The sequence below is a fragment of the Ornithorhynchus anatinus genome, chromosome 12 (assembly GCF_004115215.2).
Source record: "Ornithorhynchus anatinus isolate Pmale09 chromosome 12, mOrnAna1.pri.v4, whole genome shotgun sequence".
NCBI classification, from domain to species: Eukaryota; Metazoa; Chordata; class Mammalia; order Monotremata; family Ornithorhynchidae; genus Ornithorhynchus; species Ornithorhynchus anatinus.
The window spans coordinates 52,835,526-52,841,948 of record NC_041739.1 but is presented as its reverse complement, the minus strand read 5'-3'; positions in this window follow the sequence as shown (position 1 = coordinate 52,841,948).

Sequence of the window (6,423 nt, the reverse complement as noted above, 5' to 3'; positions counted from 1 at the left end):
AAGTCACTTAACCTCTCTCTGGCTCAGTTCCCTCATCTGTAAAATGGGATTAAGACTGTGAGACCTGTGTGAGGTAGGGACTGTGCTCAACCTGATTATCTTGTAACCACTGCTTAGAACAGTTCCTGGCACAAAGTAAGTGCTTAACAAATATCACATTTATTATTATTGTCTGTCTCCCCCTCTAGATTGTAAGCTCCATCAGCAGGAAATGTGTATACCAACTCTGTTACATTGTACTCTCCCAAGCTCTTAGTACAGTGCTCTGCACAAAGTAAGCACTCAAATACAATTTATTGATAGATTGATCTGAAAGCAACTAGTAAGGGGAGACCTGGAGTCCCCTGAGGGACAGGGACCACATTCAGTTCCTTCAGTATACTCTCTCCCAGAATACACTGAAGGAAGCAGTTAATACCATCACTACTAGTACCAGTCCAAATCATTTTTTCTTTCCCTCTCCCCTACTTTTTACAATTATGAGGTCTGAGGAATTACCACAGCATTTCTTAGTTTTATTTGCTTTTATAGAATGGCAAATGGAAGTATTTTTCAGGGCACTTATTTTTAGGGCACTTACTAAGTGTCAAACGCTGTTCTGAGCACTGGGGTAGATAAAAGTTAATCAGGTTGGACACCAGTCCCTGTTCTACATGGGGCTCACAGTCTGAGTATGAGGGAGGACAGGTATTTAATCCTCATTTACCAGGTAAGGAAACAGGCACAGAGAAGTCAAGTGACTTGACGAGGGTCACACAGCAAGCAATTGGCAGAACCAGGATCAGAACCCAGGTCCTCTGATTCCCAGGCCAGTGCCCTTGCCACTAGACCATGCTGCACCAACCAAATGCAAATGGTTCAAATACAACTACAGACAGATTGGCTTGCTTATGGAGAAAGCACCAGGCTTTGTTTACTTTGAAACTCACATCTATCGAAAAAGTTTCATGCTTTTCATGCTGACCGCTGGGGAGATTCCTTTCTCACAGGCCTGGTCATCAGGCAACAAGGGAAAGTCATGCCACTCACTAGGGATCTCTCCACAGCAATGAGGAAAGAGAAGATCAAAGGATGACTCTCGGCAGAGGCAGAGACTGGACTGCAGGTGTACACCAGAAGAAAACTGAGGGGCTCATTTCTGCTGCTACCGACAGGGAGACATCAGCTGGTCATAATTTACTTGGATTATCTCAATTGATTTGGCCGAAACCCATTCATATAATATTACCGTGCAGAACTAGTTTTTACATCACACGAATATGCTCTGAGCTGTGGATCATTTTGAAAAGCTACTACGAAAATCATAGCCAGGTACCAGGCTGCATCTGTTTCCCGAGGATTATTTCTATCGTTGTAGTAGTGTAACGGCAGCCTCGACAGCAGCAGAAGCCACAGAAACTGCAGCTGCAATAGGCAGCAAGCTCACTGTCCCGGGAGAGATGGGCAGCCTCCTCCACCAGAATTGCTGGTGCCATTCGGAGATGGGGGTGCTGGATTTTCCACTGATAGTAGGAAAGTTCCAAATTCACATCTGCTTTGTATGATCGCAAATACAGAATGGTTAGTAACTTTAGTCCTCTTATGGGGCTGTCTGACACTCAGGTGAATGACCCGGATTTGTACATAGCAACAGCTGCCTACCTTCACATCAACCCAGCTTCTGGTTTACTCCTCAACTCTTCACACATCCAGTACAGAACTCCTTATCTTCCCACCAAAATCCTGTCCTCCCCCTGACATTCCCAACACTGGAGAAAGAAGCATAATTCATCCTGTCTCACAATCCTGTACAGTTGGCATTATCCCTGACTCAGCTCTCTCATTCAAAACACATATTCAATCTGTTTTAAATCCTGTCAGTTCAACCTTCACAACATTGCTAAAATCTCTCTTTTATTATTATTATTAATAATAATGATGATGGTATTTGTTAAGCACGTACTATGTGCCAAGCACAGTTCTAAGCACTAGGGTAGATAGAAGGTAATCAGATTGTCCCATGTGGGGCTCACAGTCTTAATCCCCATTTTACAGATGAGGTAACTGAGGCACAGAGAATTTAAGAGACTTGCCCAAGCTCACACAGTAGACATGTGGCAGAGCCGGGACTAAAACCCACATCCTCTGACTCCCAAGCCTGTTCTCTTTCCATTAAGCCACGCTGCTGCTCCTTTCCTCTCCATCCACACTCCTACCACATTAATCCAAGTATTTATCCTATCCCTGCCTTGATTGCTTTATCAGCTTCCTTGCTGACCTCCCTACCTGCTGTCTTATCCCTCTCCAGTCCATACTTCACTCTGCTGCCCAGATCACTTTTCTACAGAAATGTTCAGGACATGTTCTTGAGGAGTTCGCCACTCCTCAAGAACCTCTAGTGGTAACCCATCCACCTCTACATCAAACAGAAACTCCTTACCACTGACTTTCAGAGGACTCGGTTACCTTGCGCCCCTCCTACCTCAACTCGCTACCTATCCCCTGCATCCCTATCTCATCTATCGCGCCGCCGACCTCTTGTCTGTGTCCTGCTTCTGGCCTGGCACGCCCTCCCTTTTCATGTCCAACAGACAATTACTCTCCCCACCTTCAGAGCCTTATTAAAGATACATCTCGTCCAAGAGGCCTTCTGAGACTAAACTCTCATTTCCTCTTTTCCCACTCCCTTCTGCAAGAGAAGCAGCGTGGCTCATTGGAAACAGCACGAGCTTTGGAGTCAGGGCTCATGAGTTCGAATCCCAGCTCTGCCACTTGTCAGCTGTGTGACTGTGGGCAAGTCATTTAACTTCTCTGTGCCTCAGTTCCCTCATCTGTAAAATGGGGATTTAGACTGTGAGCCCCACGTGGGACAACCTGATTCCCCTGTGTCTACCCCAGCGCTTAGAACAGTGCTCGGCACATAGTAAGCACTTAACAAATACCAACATTATTATTATTATTAACCCTGACTCGCTCCCTTTATTCACCCCTGCCCTCCAGTTTCTCAGCACTTATGTACATATCCATAATTTATTTAGTAATATTAATGCCTATCCCCCACATTAGACTTTTAGCTCATTGAGGGCAGGAAATGCATGTTATACTGTCATGCTGTACTCTCCCAAATGCTTATTACAGTGCCCTGTACACAGTAAGTGCTCAGTAAATACAACTGATTTGTCGATTGATTGTTTTGGTTATAGGGGCCCCAATTTCCATCTTCTGAGGGAAAAGCCATGGTGGAGTCCAATAATGGTAATCACCGAGCACCCAGTGGGTGCGATGAATGAATCTATGAGCTTGGGAAAGTACCATAGTAGTACCAAGTCCACTCCTTGCTCCAGAGGATTTTCACTCAAATGGGGAAGGCAGCCGTAAACATACCTACAACTAGAATACTCTAAACAATTGAATGTCCAACTAATTATGCATCAATACTCGAGGGCTGAGGACACAGAAACTAAAAACAGCCGTTGGGTTAATATGGCTCAAAGTATTAGCCAGGTTTTTGTCAAGAATCTATTTCATTTGGCTAGAAAATGGAAATCTAAATTGGGTTTATCAATTAGTGGTGGATCAGAGGGCATTTCATAAATAACATCCTTAAGGAATCAATCGTATTTTTGAGCCCTTACTGTGTACAGATCACTGTACTAAGTGCTTGGGAAAGTACAATAGAGTTGGTAGACACATTCTCTGCCCACAACAACCTCACAGACTAGAGTGGGTGGAGACAGACATTCATATCAATAAATAATCTTACAATTCTTGGTGAATGTGTGTTTGGAACTTAAAATCAGCTTCTCGGCTACTTGCATGGAGAAAGAAACTTTGAAACATATCTCACTCTGGTGTTAATGTCTAAAAAAAAATTTTTTTTTAAACCCCACTCTTTCTTGCCATCTAAGAGGGAATGTCCCTTGTCTTTCTCTGCCACAACAAAGTCCTGATGTCTGAATAATAAAAAATACTGTTGGTGGTTCCAAGCTCCAGCAATATCCTGTCAGATTTAAGTCCAACTCTCACAAAATAAATTTGAGGGCAGGAAGTTTAAGGCACTGCAGGGTTCTGAAGAATGAACCAACCTCTTTATTTCTAAAGCAAAGGATTTAACAGCAATAAAAGAGTCAGCTTCGTGGTTTATTCCCCCATTCCTCAGGCCTCTGACAGAGACAGATGGGCTCTCTAAGTCTGTTCCATAATCTTGGTTTGAGGAACACATTAAGGCCTCCCTTGGTGGCTTAGCTGTTCCCAGGGATATTTTAATAATAACTAAGTTTGGTTTCAAGTTGGATCACTCTTTGTCATTTTGTTGACGTAGACACAATAGAAATTAATATTCTGCAAAACAAAATTTTCAGACGCTCAACCCACACCACCCCCATACTTGTTTTTCTGCCATGTGCAGTTCACAGGGATGCAAGACAACTGAACTGTCTCATTTTAAAATACTGTTCCCAAATATGATGCAGTGAATGCCAGTACAAACACAATACTATGATGGAACCCTTAAATGCACTCGGAAACTCGATTTACTACATTTCTAAATCACTAATCTCTTAACTCTACTTCTCTATGGACTGAATTCTGGCGACAAACCTACTTTATAATCTTAAAATAATAAAGGAAATATTCATCCTTTTGTTGAAGGACAGTGTTAAGGTTACAGGTTAAGATTCTTTTGTGTATGTCAAAACCAGTTCTACAAAAACCCTCACTAGGCTAAATGCACACATTTCCAAAAGAACCATTTTTAATTGGTGGAAGGGTCATTTAACTTCAATTTGAGAATATGAAGATTTCCAAAATGATGGGGTCAGTTCTGTCACCACCCTAAGGCAAAGGCACAGAGGTCGAAATTTTGTCCAGAAAGTAGGAATTCTGTGCTTGGAGAAAGGCTTTCCCTTGAAGCCTCCACCACATTTTGATTTTGAAGCTTAGAACAAAGAACCAGTGGTCAGATGAGATGGCATTTAAAGTGCAATCTCTTAGGGTGTGGTCCTCCTAAGAATAGAAACAGCCATTCACTTGCCTGTCTTGTGGAGCTGATTTTGGATTGGACCATCAAACCTAGTCAGTGCAGTAAAGTTGGAGAATAATAGTCATGAAAGTTTGTTCAGATCACGTAAGCACAATAGCACTCCCCAGCCTCTTGGAGTAATTGTTTCATCCTTGTGACGACCTTCTTGCAGCCCTTAATATCTTACATTTATAGACTTTTTATTGGTCCATATTTGAGGGAGAGAATGTTTCAAATTTACTCCTTCTGCTCTTGTTCTAATCCCGCCGTGGGCCCCTAATAACAGGCTTACTTTCCAGGGTAACCAGGGTAACCAGGGTAACCGGGGTAACCAGAAAGTAGGCATCAAAAGAGTAGAAAACATCCTGGAAGATTTCACAGTCAAGTAAATGTCTTCACAGTCATTGAAAACTTAGAAAAATAGAAAACCTCTTCAGACGTGGTGCTTATAGCCCATAAAGCACTTCTATGAAGCCGTGGTTCTAGTGGGCGGAAACCCAGTATTGGACAAATCAGCGTTCTTTTTGGGCTCTTCAAGGTTATGCTCTCCAACAAGATGTATGGCTATTGATGAAGTCACCAGCAAGAAATGCTTTATGAGTGTGTTATACTCTTGGGTTTCGTTTTTAGGGAACCTTCAGCACAATGTTAGAAGCTAACTCCATCTAACACACCATTTAAACTAGAATGATCAGGGTTAGCATAAAGAAAAAGTAGGGTGATGTACCAACCGAAGATTTATCTGTGAAGTTTAAGGACGATGGTCATTTTGGCAGAAGGAAAGGAGCATATAATAATAATAATGGTATTTGTTAAGCGCTTACTACATGCCAACCACCAGTCTAAGCACTGATAATATTAATTCTCATCTCCCTTTAGGCACTTGTTATTCACTCCACCTTCAGTCCCACAGCACTCATATGTATATCCACAATTTCTTTTCAAGTCTGTCCTCCTTCTAGGAGGACTGTTAGGTCACTGTGGGCCCAGAACAGGCCTACTAACTCTATTGTACTCTTTCAAGTGCTTAGTACAGTTCTCTGCACCAAGTGCTTAATAAATACCATTGATTTATCTTTTTACTCTTCCTACCAAATAAATGAGCTCATTCTCATTATCAGTCCTTTTCCATCTGTAGGCTAGATGCTTAGGGAAATGGGTGCAGTCTTTCAGGCCACTGAGCATTCCTTAAATCCCTCCTAAGGCTAGCCAAATTCATTCAAAGTTTGGCAATCCTTCACCTGCCTCCAAAACACAAGTGGGGCATCTGTCCCACCCTTTCTGAACCCTGATGAAGTGAAAGAAAAATGGGCTCAATGATCTGGCCAGAGGCATCGCAGCCACATCAAAATCTGACCAGCTGCTCACCCTGGGGGATTACAATTGCCTGCGTGAGTCCCGATTCTAAAATGTGGAAGAGATAG